General features: G+C 38.2%; 1 protein-coding gene across 2 annotated transcripts in view; it reads left to right on the top strand.

Moving 5' to 3' along the window:
* MLLT3 (MLLT3 super elongation complex subunit) overlaps nt 1-20,387 on the top strand; it is a 289,433-nt gene that overhangs the window by 177,230 nt on the left and 91,816 nt on the right. The window lies entirely within an intron of this gene.

Here is a 20,387-nt window from a genome sequence, read left to right as displayed (position 1 = left end):
GAATTCTGGCAGTTTGTATTTTGCTTGTATCAAATGAGACAAAGATCTGTTGAGAATATCATTTTTTAACATTTTTTAATTTTTTAGAGACAGAGAGAGACAGAGCATGAGCAGGGGAGGGGCAGAGAGGGAGGGAGACACAGAATCCAAAGCAGGCTCCAGGCTCCAAGGCATCAGCACAGAACCCGACGCGGGGCTCGAACTCATGAACCGCGAGATCATGACCTGAGCCAAAGTCAAGGACGCTTAACCGACTGAGCCACCCAGGTGCCCCTAGAATATCATTTTTTAAGATGGAAGTTTTCATTAGAAAAATGATCAGCTCTTATCATTGTTCTGAATTCTGTATTTCCAGCAGATTAAATAAAGGTTTCTCAAGCCCTCACAAGGGCTCCTATGTAGTATGTTCAGCAAGGTAGTTGCATCCCTATGCCGCTGTAAAGAAAGCACAAAAGGCACAGGCATCTTTGGAGAATTGAGTTTTTGTTACAGCTGCTCCCCCCGCCCCCACCTCTTTTTTTTTTTTGGCCTGGAAAGCAAATGGTCTGCTTTGATTCTGTTGTTCTTCATGGAATGGTGGTAGGATATTGGTAGGCTTTTTTGCTTGCTTGCTTTCCTCAATTAAACAGGCCAAAGTCTAAACATGTTGTTCAGTCTATTTCTGAATCACTGGCAAGCAGTTAATTTTGAGGACTGAAAATTAAAACTAACCACAGCAGTTGTTAGAACTCGGGTTTCTATAGGCAGAAATCCAATTCTGTTCAGACACCACCTGTTTCAATAGGACATTTCAGACGCCCAGTTGGCAGGGTTTGCTGGAGAAGACATGGGGAACATGCTTGCAGTCTGTGTTAAGTCTGCAGCATAACGCAGTCCCGCTTCCCCGAGTGACAGTTACATTTATACATGGTATGTTTTTGCAAGGAATAAATTGGAATCTTTTTGAAATACTGCTTATTGTGAAGTGGAATTCAAGTCCACAGTAGACCCCCACCAAGGGATTTTGGTTATTAAAGGACCAAAGGGCGCTCATGGTAAGAAGCTCTCTCCTGATGCAGCTGCGGAAGCCATCTGAACATAGCATTTTATCGCAGGGTTCTGGAATGAATCTTGTCTAGGGCCGTTTAGTATTTGCTTTTGTAGGGGAATCGAGAACACTTCTAATTTCTAAACTGTACAAATCACATCCAACCCCCCCCATTTTACTTTTTTTTTTTTTTTGAATAGGTAAATGTGCACATGATACAAAATGACATTACAGTGAGCCTTCCTTCAGGCCACCAACGAAGCTGTAATGAATAACCTTTTACATAGTTCTTTGTGCACATGGATGAGTTTATCCGTAGGATAAATTCCTCGGAGTAAAATCACGGCTCCAAGGCAAAGTGGAATTTAAATTTTGATGGACACTTACAAATTGCCTGTCAAAGAGGTTATATCACTCTGTGCTTGCATCAACAATGTGTGAGAGTACCTGTTTCTCCACACCGTTCGTTTATTAACCCCCCCATATGTTGAGTGAAAAGTGATACCTAATTTTTAATTCAGGTTTCTCTTACGAGTGATGATGAGCATCTTTTCATATGTTTTAAAGCTATTTTCATTTCCTTTCAAAGACCACATTTTAATGTATTTTAAATTGGAAATTTTCCGTTTCAGTTTCAAGTTAAATTTATGGGTATTCTTCCCACATACTTACATTTGGAAAGGTTACAACAAGATATGGAAGCCTCTTTAACCGAGGTCTGTGTTTTCAGGCTTTCTTCAACGTGTAACAAATTATGTTCTTAGGAACTGATTTGTCAAGACTTGGGCTTCTAAAAATGTAAGTGGCTTTTGTGGCAAACTCATCCCAGTGCCCAGAGGATGGATAGCTGGCTGCTTATTTTTAAAATGACTCAAAGAAAATAATACATGGAAGATTATTTTAGTGGCTGTTACCAGACGGCTTCATTGGATTTTTGGGTATTTGTTTTGGGACAAGTGTGGCTTTTTGTTATTTTCTGGTATATATCACCCTGTAATTACCTGCCTCAAAAGATAAAAGGTTGCTGCTGTTTTTCACCGGCCCTGATCAAAGGTGATTTATTTAAATAAATGTAGGATCAAGCAGGCTGACTCATTTATTTGGCTGTTTGTCAGAGCTGAGGTTAATTTTCTGTCATATTTGCCATTTTTTCTTTTTTGTGTCCCCCCTCTCCCAGAGTCCGGAAGATTAAATCCTGAAAGTAGAGCATACATATAAATGATAAATAGAGAGGGGCCTGGGTGACTCAGTTGGTTAAGTGTCCAACTTCAGCTCAAGTCATGATCTTGGGGTTTGTGAGTTCGAGTCCTGTGTCAGGCTCTGTGCTGACAGCTCAGAGCCTGGAGCCTGCTTCGGATTCTGTGTCTCCCTCTCTCCCTGCCCCTCCCCACCTCGTGCTCGCTCTCTCTCTCTCTCTTAAAAATAAACATTAATTTAAAAATCATAAATAGAATGTCAAATTTGTGAGGCTTAGTTCCAAATGTAACATTCATCTCATAAATTTTTAGGGAAAGTGTGGTCATAGTAGAAAGTTACGTCACTCAGCATATTAGTGGGCTTATGTTTTAATTTCACCCAAAGTTACATAAGTTGATTGCAGGACAGTTAGGAACTTGTGAAAATGTGCACTGGAAGTAGTCGTGGTCTAGAACAATCCCCTTGCCTTCATTTGTTGCTTCTTTCCTAATTACCTATTTTACCTTCTCAGTAAGGAAAGAAAAAATAGGGGCACACTTTTCACAACGTCCACAGCTCACATGTGCTTACTGCGTAAGTTGAGAAAAGGCTAAATGAGAGAGAAATGAAACAGGTAGATACTCCTGAGTTTGCACTAGGAAAAAATTCTGTTGTGTTTCAATTCTCGGTGTTGGAAGGTTGTGCGACGTTTCTTTCGGCAAACCTCCCAGGAGCGGCAGTTTCGCTGACTATATATATGTGGCAGCCTTCATTTAGTCCTGAAAGGAAATACTGTGATACTTGACAGGAAAACAACACGTAAGCCTGCCCCTGGTTCCCACCCCCAGTGCACAAAAAGCCAAGAAAATAAGAAATGAATAGAAAAGGGGAAAAAATGGAAGCATGTGAATCTTGGAGATTTTCAAATTAAACAATGAACAATTCTCTCTCTTTTTAAATACATACATATTACAATTGAAAGCCATTGGTTCGGGTTTTCCCTCTCTTCTTGGCTCAGGTTGCTCATTCCGTACTTGTTTTAAAGCCGCGTACGAGGTTTATCTAGTATATCTGAGTGTGTTCCCTTACTTCCAGCATCCTACTAAAGGAATTGCTTACGAGAGCAGGTGTCTGCCTTAATTGTCCCCGCTGGATATTGTTTTTGCCTCATACTGTATAACATTAAGTAAAAATAATTTTTGCAGTGGGGGGTAGAGAAGAGAAGCTGTAATTAACATTTTATTTTCTGAATTTATGTTGTCCCCAAAGTTATACAAAAAACCTGACAGGGATGGGATCTGACCATAGCAGTTTAAAAAAGAAATGTATGAGACTCTTGAAATAGATATTCGGCTTTCATTTTTGAGGAATAAGGATAAATGGTAGGTGGTTTGATATAATAACCTTTATTCCCACAAGGGACACAGGCACCGTGTGATAGAAAGAATGTTCGATTTGAAATCTGAAGGCACAAATTCAGTTCTCAGATCTGCTGCTAATTTACCTTGGGCTTTACTAAAATAAGCATGATACCCCCCTTCCTCCCACTTGAGATGATTAAGTAAAATGTGGAGCATACTTAACCAGTCAGCAAATAATTATTTATAGAACGACCTCTTTTTTTACTATAGGTTTTTATGATGCTTTGGTTTAAATCACAGTTTTTGTTACCTCGAAAGGTGAAAATAAAAGATTTTTATTCCAAGACGTTGACATAATAATGGTGTTCTACTAGAAAGAACATGTTTTAGCCCCAAGAAGGAATCTGGCTTTTTACCTATTTTTAACATAAGTGGATGCTAACTTTAGAAAATGTAGACTTTCTAGAAAAGCAAAAGGAAAAAACGAAATCATTATAATCCCTCCAGCAACTGGAACCATTGTCGGTATTTTACTTTGTAGTTCTCATGTAGATGAGCTATCTCACAGGATGTTTATATTTGCATTTAATGTATTACATGTGAATTTCATGTGTTAAACTAGGTGACTTTATTTTTGTTCAAAAACATCTCCTCACACCTGAGACAATTGATGGAAAGATTTTGGTTGTTTGTTAAGACGTTACGAGTAATGTGTTCTATGTTTGTTGGCCTGTGGTAATGTGAAATGGTTAAATATAAAAAAGGCTTCAGGGGCACCTGAGTGGCTCAGTGGGTTAATCATCCGCCTTTGGCTCAGGTCATGATCTCGCAGTTCGTGAGTTCAAGCTCCATGTTGTGCTCTGTGCTGATGGCTCAGAGCCTGGAGCCTGCTTCAGAGTCTGTGTCTCCCTTCTCTCTGCCCCTCCCCTGCTCATGTGCATGCTCGCGCTCTCTCTCTCTCTCTCTCTCTCTCTCTCTCAAAAATAAATAAACATTAAAAAAAATTTTTTTAAAGCCTTCATTAATGGAAAGATTGAGTAATACATAGATGCCCTAGCCACAAAACAAACTCGTTCTTTCAACTATTGTCAGAGTAAAACTGGAATATAGTAAAAATCTAGTTAGCGTCACAAATTTCAGTCTTAAACTCCTGGTGGTTCAAGAGATGGATTTGAGTGGTTTACCTAGACAAGTGTACCCATATAGCATCACTATCATAGTGTCTTTGGGCACGTTAGAAATAAATGCCCCCACTTCTCCCCGCCACAGGAAGCCTTCGCACAAGGGACGCGGCATAGCTAGGGTAGCATAGTGGGATTTCAGCGTGTCCTCACTCCATTGGCCAAGCATCTTTGTGCAGGCGGTGATCTGGACCACTACTTACGGTAATGGCACTCACTATTTATAGGTCCGGAGAGAGAGGTGATTTTTATGTTAAAACAAAACTATCTTGTCTGAGATAGTCTGGGCAGGGATGCCTGGGGAAATAATAAAGAAAACTTTCTTGAAATTTTATTATCAGAATATTCCGATTTTGAATAGCCGTGTCCTTTCTGGTGTTTAGCCTGGACTCTTGTCCTGCCGCTCTGCTTTGTGTTTTTAGCTTATGACACTGTTATGCAATGTCCATAGATCTCTATAAAGGTCTGGTTTAAGCACAGGAAGCAAGAGGACTTTTGATAAGACCATTGTGCTAAACCGGGGGTTTCAAATGTCAGGGACTATGAGACCAGGACAACCCTTTGAAAGAACATACCTACAAAAACTGGAAGACTAAGCTGAATAATTTAATGCAGGCCTTGCTATTTCACACAATGGGTAGTGATAAATTATCTTTCTTTAAGTTAACAATTAAATAAAGGGAGATGTTCCTTTCAGGTAATTTTGACCTTTGAATGCTTTTGGTAAAGAGCATCAGTGAACTCCAGGTCAGGGATCATCTGGATCTTAATAACAGTCACCTTTCATAAGCATGCCTTCCACTATATTCCAGTTTTAACATGTACTTTATCGGCTTTCACTCTTTACGTGGGCCCCGGGGCTAAGGACGGAACTTATTCTTGTGGAATCTTCCCCCTCTATCCCCTCTGTATTTTTTCTTTTTGGACTTCTGTTCCTACTCTTGATAAAGACGGGATTTGTTTCTTTTGTCCATCATGCCCCTCTCCCAGGGTCAGGTTTCTTGAGCTTCTCTCCCTTTCTATCCACACTGTATCCCCTGGGATCATCTTATCTGAATCCTGCTCTTTTTTATTCTTCTCCGGAAGGGATTTTTGTGGTTTATATACATACTCCCAATTTTGGCTTCGGTTCTCTTTTTCTTTTTAATTAAAAAAGCATGTTATAGTTAAATCTTTTCTGATTTACTCTTCTTACGTGGAAATGCATTGAGGGAAATGATGTATGTGCCTCCACACTGCAGAGCAACCCAGGGTGTGAATGTCTCTCGGGCACAAAGAGAAAGGTTGTACTTGGTTAATCAGCCTTGAAGGTAATAATAAAAGCTCGATGAATTATTGAGGTGTGTAGTCGCTTTCTGGAAAATCACTGCTTGATTTTTTTTTGTACACCGATTCTGATCTCTTTTGGCAGAGAGAACATAGCCCAACAGTTAAAAGGGCAGGCTTGGTTATGAAACGGACCTTTTTTCAGAGACGGGCATTGGCACTTAGTAGCTATGTAACTTTGGACAAATTAGTAATCTCCATTGGCTTCTCGCCTCATTGGCCAAATGAGGAAAACATATATGCGTGGTTTGTAGCAGAAGGTATTCTTTGATGTAATAGGTCAAGCTTCCCATTTTGCAGATGGGTAAACTAAGGCATCAAAAACTGAAATGATGGATCAAGCAAGGGATAGTGGAGTCGGGGGTTTGTTCACTGTTCTTTCATATTCTTTCTATAACCATACAGAGTAATGTCACTTTTCTTTTGGAAATGCAATGAAAAGAGATAAGGAGTTAGAATAAAGCAGATCCCCAGGGCCACTTCTAGTTGCCGTAGGGCCACTGCAGCAGTCCTGTGACAGTCTTCTTCCTGAAGACAGGCTGGATAAATTGCCAGAGCGAAGCAGCTCGCACGCGGCTCACGCCAACTTTATTCTTTTGTGTCTTGCTTCATAGACTAAAGTTCTCTGTATTTCCCTTACTTCTAAAAATCCAATTTGCATGGAGAACATGATAATTAGGAATCTGCACCCCACCACCCAAACTTTCTTAAGCCAGTATTAACCGATCTGTGGGGGGGACTAGTTATGTTTTCATTTTCCATAAATTAGAGGCAAGCATAACTTTTTGGAATCAGTTTTTTCTTTTTTTTTTTTTTTTTTTTTTTTAGCTGAAGAGCTGAATAATATGCATGACTTTAGAAGTGGTTTTCCTTGGCATTAACCAGCATATGAAAGGCTGTAATAAAGTCAACAAATAACTTTGTAATCTACCAGGTTTTTGAAAGTGGAGATGCAAATAAGTTATGGGGTAGTGGTGATTCTTTTTTTTTTTTTTTAATTTTTTTTAATGTTTATTTTTGAGAGGGAGAGAGAGAGACAGAGCAGGGGAGGGGCAGAGAGAGAGAGAGAGAGAGAGAGAGAGACAGAATCCGAAGCAGGCTTCAGGTTCTGAGCTGTCAGCACAGAGCCTAAAATGGGGCTCGAACCCATGAGCAGCAGGATCATGACCTGAGCCTAAGTCGGACGCTTGACTGACTGAGCCACCCAGGCATCCTGGGGTAGTGGTGATTCTTGGAGTATTTAGGGACTCAAAGGTTTCCTCTTCAAGACTGGAAAGTTGGAGGGTAACATACTTGAATAGAATTAGCTTATTATGGCTGGCTTGCTGCCTCTTCTTTGGGAAAGCTGTTTTGACTTTTTAAGATTCTCTCTCTCTCTCTCTCTCTCTCTCACACACACACATACATACTCCAGAATCAGGACACGTGACCTAAAAATTGTTCTGAGTATGTGAATCGAGGACAGGTAAGACAAGTGTAGGAATCGAAGATGGTTTCCAAATCCTGGAAGACTTTTGGCTGCAGGTTTTTATCCTTTTGCTTCTTGCTTTATAGATTGAAATTCTGGGAACAAAATTGATTTTTCTTGGTTCTGAAAATCAAATTTGGGAGGACTTTCCCAAGTCTTGCCGATTCTCTTTTGCCTTTACCCGGTGTCCCTCTTGCTTCCTGCTTAGGTAGTTCTAAGTGTTTGATAAAGCAAAAGTAAAAATTCCCTTCCAGGAAGCTAGTTTAAATTTTTTTCCTTGTTTAGCTTAGTGCTTGCCTTATCCAGAGAGGAAGTATAAGTAATTTTCAAATATTTGAGTACCTACCATGGGCCAATTTTAAGGCTAATGCTGGGTATGCAATGAATGAACACTGGATTTTTTTTCCCCCTTACTACCAAACTCTAACCCTTGTCTAACGGGATAAGACATTCTCGTTATCTTAGAGGGATAGCCCAGCTCAGTTTCTGAAGAAAAGGAAGGGAGAGGAGGAAAGAAGGAAAGGATGTGAGGGAGGGAGAAAGGAAAAGAGAAGAGAAGGAAGAAGAATTTCTAGCCACCAATCTACACTGCGTTGTGTGCTTTTAGGAGAAAAAGATGTAGTACTTTAAGGCATCCGCTTCTTTTAGTGGGGTGCCAGAGACTTTATTGTTGGACCCTGTCCCAAAAGGGCTTCTGAAGACCAGGGACGGCAAAAACTAAATGTTTCCTCCTTTGGAAAGCTGGTCTCTTGTGTAGATCTTTAGATGGTCCAGTGTGAATGTGTATAAAATTGTCTTGTTTCTACAACAAATCCTACCAAGCGGAGCAGATTTTCCCAGATAAGCCATAGATAGGTTGTTGCCAAATACATCTTTGAATATTTATTACACGGTTATAGTCTTTTTCTTCAACAGAAGCGAGTGGTTTTAGTTGAGAGGATACGTGAGGACTTCAGACCATACGTGTTTTTCGTTTTCTTTGCTTTTGTGTGTGGTATTAAAAGGCAACCTCATTTGGAATTTTTGAAAGCAAACCATGTCTTTCCTTAGGAAAGCCTTGATTTAGCTGACACATCTAATATGTGTAAGAAAGCCTTGATTCCTTTTGGGATGGTATCTAGATTCTTCTTAAAAGAATATGGTGCATTTTAGGCCTTTTTGGAGAGAAAGCCAAGTGTAGTGAAATGAACAACTGAGGATGCTTCTTGGGCACCCTCTGATTTTGATGCCCTTCCCAGGGTCTGTTCGTCCCCTGTGCATAGATTGAGGCATAGACCGTTCCAAATACTATTATTTATTTAGTTTGTAATTTTTTGTTTTAAAACTACATCAAACTTCTAGAAAAGTTGCAAATATAGTACAAAGAGCTTTTCTTTCCTGAGCCAGCTTAGAGTAAGTTGCCAACATGATGCCCCAAATATCCTTAAATACTTTAGTGTTTATTTCCTGCAAATAAGGACATTCTCTTATATAACTGTCACAACTGTTAAAATCAGGAATTGGCATCGATACGGTACCAGCCTCTACTCCTTAGATCCCATTCAGGTTTTGCAGATTGTCTCGCTAATGTCCTTTATTTTTACAGCAGAAAGATCCAGTCTAGAATCAACGTATCGTTTGGTTGTTATGTCTCTTTCGTCTCCTTCAACTGAGAATAGTTCCTTGACTTTCATGAACTTGAAATTTTTGAAGATTGAAGGCCAATTATTTACTAGATAGCCCTTGATTTAGGTTTGTATGCTGTTTCCTCATGACCAGATTCAGGTTATATACTTCTGGCAGGAATATTACATAAGTGTTGCCAGACTCTCCTCACTGCCCCTGACCCCGTGATCATGATTTTCATCGTACCGTACCATTACTACTGTGATGTGTCTCCAATCACACGATTTAATGGTGTCTGCCACTGTAAATTTCTTGTTTCCTCTTTGTAATTAATGAGTATTTATTGGCAAGTATTTTGAGAAAATGTAAATATCTCCTTCCTCCTCAAGCTTAAGTTTATTTTTGTATTTATTATGTCATCATGGACTCATGGATATGTATTTTTTCATTACAATCCATTACTATCATTATTTATTTTCATGCTTAAATTATCTTGATTTGGCCAATGGGAGCCCCTTCAATCTAGTCTCTGTGTCTTTTTGACATGCCTTGATTAGAATTTGTACACTTCCTGACTTTTTGCTACAAGAAGATGTTCCAGGCTCATTTTGTATTTTCCTTGTCTCAGTGGTAGATTCGGCCAGTTTTTCAAGGAGCATCTCCTTTTTAGTGGCTCTGGCCCCTGCATGGTTGCTTTTCATGTCATTACTGCCCTCTACTCCCCTACTGTTGCCTACCTAGCTTGGCCCCACCTAATAGCTTTTGGATTAAATTGTTCAGGAAGAACAAGGGCACATCTTGTTTTGATTTAATCATTTATGTTAGCTCTGTGTGGATTGGTGGGGGTGAAAGGGAATCTATAACATATTTGATCTGTCATCCCTGAGGCCTTAGCGTATAATATAGTAAATGCTCAGGATATAAATTCATTCAAAGACAAATGCCTTATTATATATTTATAGGAATCAGTCATTGCAGGCACTGGGTGGATACAACAGTGAACCAAGTTTAAAAAACAAGAGAGGTGCCTGAGTAGGTCAGTTGGTTGAGCGTCTGACTTAGGCTCAGGTCATGATCTGGCAGGTTCTTGAGTTTGAGCCCCACGTTGGGCTCTGTGCAGACAGCTCGGAGCCTGGAGCCTGCTTCAGATTCTGTGTGTCTCTCTCTGCCCCACCCCACTTCCACTCTGTCTCTGTCTCTCTCAAAGAAAAAAAAAAAGAGAGAGAGAAAAAACATTTGTGGAAGCCCTCTGAACAGAAATAGTTCTTTGTGAAGGATGAGAATAATTTTCTAAGGCAACCATTTCCCCAAGTGTTTTTGTTTACATTAATATGTATTCAATAAAAAAAAAGGTTTTGACTTTGCACTTTTAAACCGTAGTTCTTATTAAAGTGCATAGACTAAATGTGTCACAGATTTTTTTTTTTTTTTTTAAGCCTTGGTAATTTCTTTTCTTATATTACCATAGTTCCTCTTTTCCCCATGAAGAATGCTACTGCCTTGCATATGGATAACTGCTTTTAAGGGCAAAATGGAAATTCTAGTAATACACAAATGTTAATTCATTAACTCCATGCTATAGTTTGTTACTTTCTATACCTTTGACCAGAGATACTTTCAGAGAAAAAAGTGTTTTTTCTCATTATACTTTTGGTCATAAGTAATAGAATGTAGAAATAATAAGAATAGATCATAAGCCCCTTTCCGTTAACAGAGCTAATCATCTATGTTATTTCATTGAACTCCTGAGGGTAGAACTGTAATACAGAGCATATAATCAGACTCTCTCTTTTTGTATTGTAAAATTACTCAAGCATTTATTCACTCACCATGTATCCGACTACCTATTCTTTGCCAAGAATCTACCTACCTACCTTTGCCAAGTACCTACCTCACAGGACTCTTAAAGGATTAAATGAGACAACTTGTATGGTTTGTTCATAACACCTAATAAATATCTGTTGGTTTGGAATGTGAAATTCCCTTCCTAGACCGTAAGATTGTGGCATCAGGAATTTAAGTTTTTCTTAACATAAAAATGTAATCAGGTTGTAATTGATACATATGAGGATTGAATGTATTTTATATGTAAATTCTAAAACAAACACCATCGACTTACTATTCAGTTTAAGAATGAGGATTAGAACATACTAGTGCCATTCAGACTACCTGTATATACCTTCCCAGATGCAACTACTCTTCTGAATTTCCCTGAACTTTTAAATGCGGTTTTACCAAATGTGGCCGCTCTTCTCTTTGTTCAGCTTTGCTTCTTTTTGGTCTTTATGAAAATGGTGTAATACTGTATGTAATTTTCTGCGACTTGCTTTGTTTACTCCGTACTGTATAAGATTTGCTGTTGCAGGTTATTGATTTCACTGCTGTATAATTGTCCACAGAGCATGATTTGTGTATCCATCCTCTTGTTATCTAGATATCTAGACTCACCACCCCTTTTTATTTTGTTTTATTTTGTTTTTTTGTGTGTGTGGTTTTGTGTGTGTTTGTGTGTGTGTGTGTGTGTGTGTGTGTGTGTGTGTGTGTGTGTGTGTATTTTTTGTTTTGTCTTCTGTGAAAATACAGTTAGGAACCTTCCGGGGCGTATCTCCAGTACACAAGTGCGAGAGTTTCAGGACAGTGGATTTCAAACTTTTATGGCTGCGATGCACAGTAAGAAATCTGTTCTCAAAAAAAAAAAAAAGTTCTCCATAATGAAAGGACCCACATATGTAAATATACATAGACAAGTGAGACAAAGCTTCATACATTAATGCCTCCCTTTACTACACAGGACGCAGTCTATTTTATTTTATACTGGTTTACTTATAGACAGTGATAGAAACCATCACAGTGTTTACCAGTCTCACTAATAGGTTGTGTTTGAGTAACAGTGCTCTGAACCAGAGGTTCTCAAACTGGGGCACATGACACACACCTGGAGAATTAGTACACATGAGGACTTCTGTGCCCAACGCACAGATACTTAATCGCGGGGTCTGAGATGGGACTTAATCTGAATTTCCAAAAAGCGTCCAGGTGGGGCGCCTGGGTGGCTCCGTCGGTTAAGCAGCAGACTTCGGCTCAGATCATGATCTCTCCGTCCATGAGTTTGAGCCCCGCGTCAGGCTCGGTGCTGACAGCTCGGAGCCTGGAGCCTGCTTCGGATTCTGTGTCTCCCTCTCTCTCTGTCCCTCCCCCGTTCATGCTGTGTCTCTCTCTGTCTCAAAAATAAATAAACGTTAAAAAAATTTTTTTAAAAATAATAAAAAGCATCCAGGTAATACTGATGTTGCTGGTCTTCTGGCCCATTTGGAGAAATACTGCTTTAGGGTACAATACGTACACGTGGAATTGCTGAGTCCAAGGCCATTCACACATTTAGCTTTTTATTTTATACAGTAGTGTAACAGTTTTGAGTCCTGTGTCAGCAATGTGTAAAGAGATCCTATTGCTCTTCTGTAGTCAGCCTTGTTCATCTCTTCCTGTTTTGGAGGCATAAAATTGTACCTTAACATGACCTTATTTTGTATTCCAGTAATTAGTAAAGTAGCTGAGCACACATTTCAGTGTCCATTCGTGTTTCTTTCTCGGTGAAATGCGTTCATGTCTTCTGCTTATTTTTCTACTTATTTGTTGGGGGTCTTTTATATTCTGGAGGTATGATCCATTGTTGGTTCTATTTATCATAGATCTCTTTTTCTAGTTTGCCCATGTAGTGACTTATTTTTTTTTTTTTTACCGTGTTTATGGTATCTTTTGATCAACAGAAATTCTTAATTTTTATGTGGTCCTCTTTTTTATGGCTAGTTCTTTTTGTGTCCCGCTGAATATGTTCTTCTCTACCCCAAGGTTAACTAAATAATCTCCTGTAGTTTTTTCTAACACGTTTGAGAAGTTTTGTCTAATATTTAAATATTTTCAAACATCTGGAATTGATTTTATGTATGGTATGAGGTAAGAGTCTAATTTAAATTTTTTCCTATGTAGAAAATCAGCCCCAGCATATTTCACTGAGTGGTCTCTTACTTTACCCAGTAATCTACAGTGCCTGTCAACAGATATTTTCATATCTGTTGGGGGGATGTGGTTAATTTCTGTTCCATTGGTCAGTTTGTTGATCTCTGCGATAATACAACAATGTTGTAATTGCTATAGTTTTATAATGAGGTTTGCTATATAATGTGACAAGTTCTATTACATCATTTCTTTTTTCTTCATATAAATTTTAGAATCAGTTTAAACTCTTTGGAAAACTTTGGTAGGATTTGGATTGAAATTGCATTGCATCTGTGGATAGTGAGTGTTCTTATCCATGAACCTAGTCTATCAGTTTATTTAGGCTTTCTTTAAAGTTGTTAAAATGTTAAGATATTTTTGATAAAGGTCTAGCTAGTTGTTGTTTATTCCTAGGTACTTTATATTTTTTAGTTCCTGCTCTAAACAGACCATTAAATGTTTCCTATGTGTTGCTGATGTGTAAATATGCATATAGGAATTAAAAATTAATTAATTAAAAATAAGCAGTTTACATTTGCAGATTGATAATTGTAACCATCTTACTAAACTTATTAATTCTAGTAATTTTTATGGATAGTGCTTTTGTTTTTTCTGTCTGTACAGTCATAATACATAAATAATGACATATGTCTTTCTTATTTTGTATTTTTCTATCCTTTTATCCCTTGTCTTTTGTGGTCTTGTGTCACTAGGACCACTAGTAAACTACTGAGTATAAATGTTTTTGATTTTAAGGGGAATAATTTTTTTTTTTTTTTAAAGTAGGTTTCATGCCCAGGGCAGAGCTCAGTGCAGGTTTTGAACTCACGGCCGTGAGATCCAAGACCTGAGCTGAGATCAAGAGTTGGATGCTTAACTGACTGAGCCACCCAGGTGCCCCAGTTTTTAAGGGGAATAATTTTAATAATTCACCATTTAGCATGTTGTTTGCATGGGATTTTAGTAGCTACGTATTGTTATGAAATTTATCTTGTAGTCCTGTTTTATTAAGAGTTTTGTGGGGCTCCTGGGTGGCTCAGTCGGTTAAGCGTCCGACTTCAGCTCAGGTCGCGATCTCGCGGTCCGTGAGTTCGAGCCCCGCGTCAGGCTCTGGGCTGATGGCTCAGAGCCTGGAGCCTGCTTCCAATTCTGTGTCTCCCTCTCTCTCTGCCCCTCCCCCGTTCATGCACTGTCTCAAAAATAAATAAAACGTTAAAAAAAATTAAAAAAAAAAAGAGTTTTGTGTTTTTCTGAGGCTCAGTCAATTAAGTATCTGACTCCAGCTCACATCATCATCTCGTGGTTCATGAGTTCAAGCCTCACATCGGGCTCTCTACTATCAGTGTGGAGCCCACTTCAGATCCTCTGTCTCCCTCTCTCTGCCCCTCCCACCCGTCAAAAATAAATAAACATTAAAAAAATAATAATAAAAAGTGTTTTTTTGTTTTTTAAAAAAAAATCCATGGATTTTGTTTCTATCACACAAGTTTTTATAATCTCTTGAGATGAACAGGTGGGTTTTGTTTTTTAATCTGTTAAAATGGTGCTTGATAAGCCTTTTTTTTTTTTTAAGTTTATTTATTTTGAGAGAGAGCACACATGAGCAGGGGAGGGACAGAGAGAGAGAATCCCAAGCAGGCTCCACTCAGTCATCACAGAGCCCAACCTGGGGCTCTATTAATCAACTGTGAGATCATGACCCAAGGTGTAGTCAAGAGTTGGATGCTGAACCGTAACCCGCTGAGCCACCCAGGCCACTGGACAAGCATTTTTATCATGCTAATCTACTCTTGGGATACCTTCTTGGAACGTTCTTGGAATTGTTAGGATAAAACCAATTTGGTTTTGCTTTCTTAAGGTCCACTCCCAATTGAGTTAATTGTACTAATAGTTTCTTCAAAAATTTTGCGTCCATATTCTTGATGTAAATTGGTCTGTGTGTTTCTTTCTCTTACTCTTCTTGGCAAGTTTTGTGCCTCTGATAATATTTGCTGCATAAAGTGAGAAACATTTTCTGTTTTCCATCTTTTTAGAAGAGTTTTTGTAAGATAGAAATGATCTTTTTTCTAGAACTTGCTTGTAAAACCTTATGGGCCTGATATTTTCTTTGTGGGAAGATTTTTAAACTACTTGACTTTAATAAAGGATTATGCTTGAGTTGTTTTTTTTTTTTTGTGGATCAGTTTTAGTAAGTCATATTTGCCTACAAATTTACTTTCAAATTTGTTGGCAAAAAGTTATTTATGGCTTTCTCATCTGTTTAACCTGGGTTGTACTTGCAAGTGTATTCCTCTTATTCCTCTCTATTGTTTATTTGTGCCTTGTCTACTTTGTATTTTTTTAAAATGTTTATTGTTGAGACAGAGGGAGAGCACAAGTGGGGGAAGGGCAGATAGGGGAGTGGGGAAACACAGAATCAAAAGTGGGCTCCAGGCTCCAGCTGTCAGCCCAGAGCACAACGTGTGGCTCGAACCCGCGACTGTGAGATCATGACCTGAGCCAAAGTCAGAGGCTGAATGGACTGAGTTGCCCAGGTGCCCGTCTCCTTTGTTTTAATCAGTCTTTCGCAAAGAGCTGTGAATTTCATTCGTTCTTTTCAAAATTCTCATTGAATTATGTTGAATTTTTTATTAGTTTTTTTTTTAATCTTTATACTCTTCCTTTTGCTTGAGTTTGTTATGCCATTGTTTCCCCAGATTCTCTAATTGTGAGTCATTTTTTTCTTTTTTTTTTTTTATATATGAAATTTATTGACAAATTGGTTTCCATACAACACCCAGTGCTCATCCCAAAAGGTGCCCTCCTCAATACCCATCACCCACCCTCTCCCCCCTCCCACCCCCCATCAACCCTCAGTTTGTTCTCAGTTTTTAAGAGTCTCTTATGCTTTGGCTCTCTCCCACTCTAACCTGTTTTTTTTTTTTTTTCCTTCCCCTCCCCCATGGGTTCCTGTTAAGTTTCTCAGGATCCACATAAGAGTGAAACCATATGGTATCTGTCTTTCTCTGTATGGCTTATTTCACTTAGCATCACACTCTCCAGTTCCATCCACGTGGCTACAAAAGGCCATATTTCATTTTTTCTCATTGCCAAGCAGTATTCCATTGTATATATAAATCACAATTTCTTTATCCATTCATCAGTTGATGGACATTTAGGCTCTTTCCATAATTTGGCTATTGTTGAGAGTGCTGCTATGAACATTGGGGTACAAGTGGCCCTATGCATCAGTGTGAGTCATTTTTTTCAACTATAAGCTTTAAAGGTAAGATTTTTCCTCCAAGTACTGTTTTAACTATATTCCACAAATATTAATGTGTGGCGTTTTCTTTATTCAGTATGATCTGTCTGACATGTTCTACTTTAGTTTCTTCTTTAACCTGTGAATTGTTTAGAAGTGTGTCTGTCTTTGCAATTTCAAATGTGAGGAGGTTTTTGTTGTTGTTGTTTTGTTTTGTTACTTTTAACTTAATTGCATTACCATAATTTCTTCTTGAATTCATTTGTCTTCTTCCTGAGGTAAATCCTGTGGAAATTCTGTTACTGATAGTCTCCGGATAGTAAACTCAATTTTTGTTATACTCTAAAAGCTTTTCTGTTGCTCCTGTTAGGAAAAGTGGTTTTGCTGGTTGTACAATTCTAGGTTGACATTGACTTGCAGTACTTTGAAAATATTTTCTTTTGTTTTTGTGAAGTCTGATGTCAGTCCAGTTCAGGGTTATGATAGTAGATGTTCAGCCATTACTTCTCTGGGGGAAAAAATTCCTGATTTTTAGGTTTGCTTATTTCCATGGTGTAATGCTATTGCCATGTTAGATCAGTTTTGTGGAGTTGGGAACAGATGTGCCATAGCACCGAGTTATGAACTGTTTCCACTCTTCTGATTGATAGATAATAAGTAATTGCCTTAAGAGCAGAGATAATAATAATAATAATAATATGTAAAGTGATTAGGAAGTGATGAGTTTTTTGTTTTTTGTTTTTTTTTTTTACATTTATTTATTTTTGAGAGACTGAGAAAGAGCGTGAGTGGGGAGGGGCAGAGACAGAAGGAGACACAGAATCCGAAGCAGGCTCCAGGCTCTGAGCTGTCAGCACAGAGCCCGATGCGGGGCTCGAACTCACAAACCGCGAGATCGTGACCTGAGCCGAAGTCGGACACTTAGCCGACTGAGCCACCCAGGCACCCCAGGAAGTGATGAGTTTTATCTGTTACCACTGCTTTTAATATTTATGTAATTTAACTTTTACTAATGGCCTTTAAAAAATACTCACTTAGAAAATTCCCCAAAATTTAACAGTTGGCTCTTGTAAGCCTGTATTAGCCAACTGTAGCATACCGCTCGTGTATTTGTTTAGTTTTCAATAGGTAATCTCCTGTTTTTTACTGTTTTTATAATCTTTTTTGTCTTTAGTGTTCTTCATTTTTAGTAGAATGTGTCTAGGAGTAAATTACCTTTCATTTATATGTATATCTTTTTTATGTTATACTTTTTTGATAGATTCATTTATGATTTTGTAAAATTCTCAGCCATTATGTCACCTATATTCTATATTTTTTCTGTGTCTCTGATTAGATACTATTTTTCTTCTGTTTTCCATGCCTCTTAATAGCTTTTATAGTTTGCATTTTCGTGTATTTTTGTGTGCTTTCTGGCAGATTGTTTATATCTGTCTTCCAGTTTAATAATAATAATTCTTTTCTTTTTTTTTCTTTTTTTTTATTAAATTTTTTTTTTAACGTTTATTTATTTTTGAGACAGGGAGAGACAGCATGAACGGGGGAGGGTCAGAGAGAGGGAGACACAGAATCCGAAACAGGCTCCAGGCTCTGAGCTGTCAGCACAGAGCCCGACGCGGGGCTTGAACTCATGGACCATGAGATCATGACCTGAGCCGAAGTCGGCTGCTTAACTGACTGAGCCACCCAGGCGCCCCTTAATAATTCTTTTCAACTGTGTTTGATTTGCTGTTTAATCCATTGAGATAATTCCAACAGTGATTTCCCCCACCCCCTCCATTTCTGAAAGTCTTATTTGTTTCTTTTCAATGTGCTGGTCATTCTTACTCATCTCTTATCGCTTGGTCACTTTTGGGATTCCAACTTTTTTCTTTTTCACACTTTATGTGTAATTATTTTATATTCTGCTTTTGATGATTCCAGTATGTGAGATCTTTGCACAGACTCTCAGATCATGGTGCTCTGTTTCTTTGTGTTCAGGGATATTTTTAAATTGTGAGTTCCTGTTTGACTTCACTGAACTTTGGGAATCCTAAAGTCCAAATTCAGAGTACTTTTCTCTAACAGCAGGTTTTTGAAGGTTTTTCCTTGATTTCTAAGAGACACGGAGGTTCAGGTTTCCAAATCTGCAGTAGACTCCAAGTTTGGTCTTTGGAGACCTCTAAGAACATAGGCCTGTGTGTCCTTTGGGAAGCCTCATCTCACGTTTAGCTGTAGCTCACAGTTCACATTTTAACCCCTTCCTTCTCTGCTTTTTCTTTCTTTCCTTCATATACTCTTGATTCTGAAGAGTTTTCCCTTTTTAAAAATAAGCCAAGCAATGAAGAATTTTCTAATTATCCAATATCTAGTCGTCTTGTAGTCAGAGTTCCCGAAGAGTCCACCATATTTGCCCAAATTTGGTTTTTCCCCAGAAACCATTGTATATTCGGCAGTTTTAACATAGTTCTTCCTGTATGCTGGAGACTCAGTAAATGTGTAATGAATAACTATTGAGAGAAGGTGACAAGAGAGCATAACTGTGATTATATCTCACCATTATTTGTCTGTTGAATTTTTATGTCAGGTGCTGTTTTTCATCTTACACTTTCAGCTACTCCATTCCACTCTGCATTGAAGATGGACTGTTCTTTATGAGTAACAATTACTTATTCAGCCTCATTGTCAGAAATTTATCTAGTACTAAAAGGGAAGACTGGAAGAATCTGACCAGTACGTTTTAAAGCTTGTTGAAAAAAATAGAAACAGTACAAAGCTAAATATATATAAACCTAGAAAGAGAAGTGATATAATTAATACTTCAAGTTTCTAGTTTCAAACCACAAAAGTAAACAGAAGTTTACTTGAAACTGTGAAGTCTTCTAAATAGAACTGTTAACAGTATTTAGTTATAATTTACAATTGAAGCTATAGCAAGTCAGGGAATAGTATATAAATAGAAGTTTTTACTTTACTTTAATTTTTTCAATTTGAGAGAGAGAGAGAGCTAGCGAGTACGCACAAGTGGAGGAAAGGGGCAGAAGGGGAGAGAGAGAATCTTAAGTAGGCTCCATGCTGAGCACAGAGCCTGATGCAGGACTTGATCCCCTGACCCTGGGATCATGGCCCAAGCCAAAATCAAGAATCAGACGCTTAGCTGACGGAGCCACCCAGGCATCCCTAAATAGAAGCATTTTTAAATGAGATTGGATTCTGAAACAAAAGTATTTTTTAGCATATGCAACATCGCTGAAAGTAGTCATTTGAGAAAGCAAGGCATTTAAAAATTTTGTCTCCTTGGAATATTATTCTGTAGAATATTTGAGCATTCTTGCTATAAATATTTTAACAGTTAAATTTCATATTTACATGCAAGGACAGTACTTCAGTGTATTTTTAATGTTGAAGACAATATTGGGTTTGCTTTCAATGCTTCTGAACAGAGAGCTAGGGAGATGAAAATTTAGCCACTACTTACTCTGTTCACTTCACAACTGAAAGAATGTTCAGTTGTTTCCTTCCTGAATTGTAAATATGATTTATAGATTTATTCTCTTCATCTTTAAAATGGTATATAGTATAGTGAGTAAAGCTCAAAATGTCATCTAAGTATCCTAAGCTAAATCTGTAGATTAGAGCTTGATGGCCATTTGCTCAAAAACAAAAACAAAAAGACTTTCAGACCACGTCAGAAGGAAAATCATAAACTTTTTTAAAACACAGGAAGATATCAGTTACTCAGTTCAATGGTTTCTCTTTTTTCTAACGCAAAATTTATTTCACAAAGTCTCTGAAGTCTCACCAATGGGTACGTGAAAGAAGAGGGAACGTAAAAGTATCTTTGGGAGGTTGAAGAAATTTGTATCAAAATAATTCGTGTATATGGTTTAAAAGAATTAAGTAGCAAAGGATGGTATTTAGCAAAACCCGAAGTCCTATATTGTTTAAAAGATTTTTTTTAATGTTTATTCTTATTTTGGGGGAGAGAGAGAAAGAGCGCGCACGTGTGCGTGTGAGTCCGGGAGGG

Source organism: Felis catus, chromosome D4, assembly GCF_018350175.1.
Source record: "Felis catus isolate Fca126 chromosome D4, F.catus_Fca126_mat1.0, whole genome shotgun sequence".
NCBI lineage: Eukaryota > Metazoa > Chordata > Mammalia > Carnivora > Felidae > Felis > Felis catus.
Note: the sequence above shows the minus strand (reverse complement) of the source record. Positions and strands in the feature narration are given on the sequence as shown.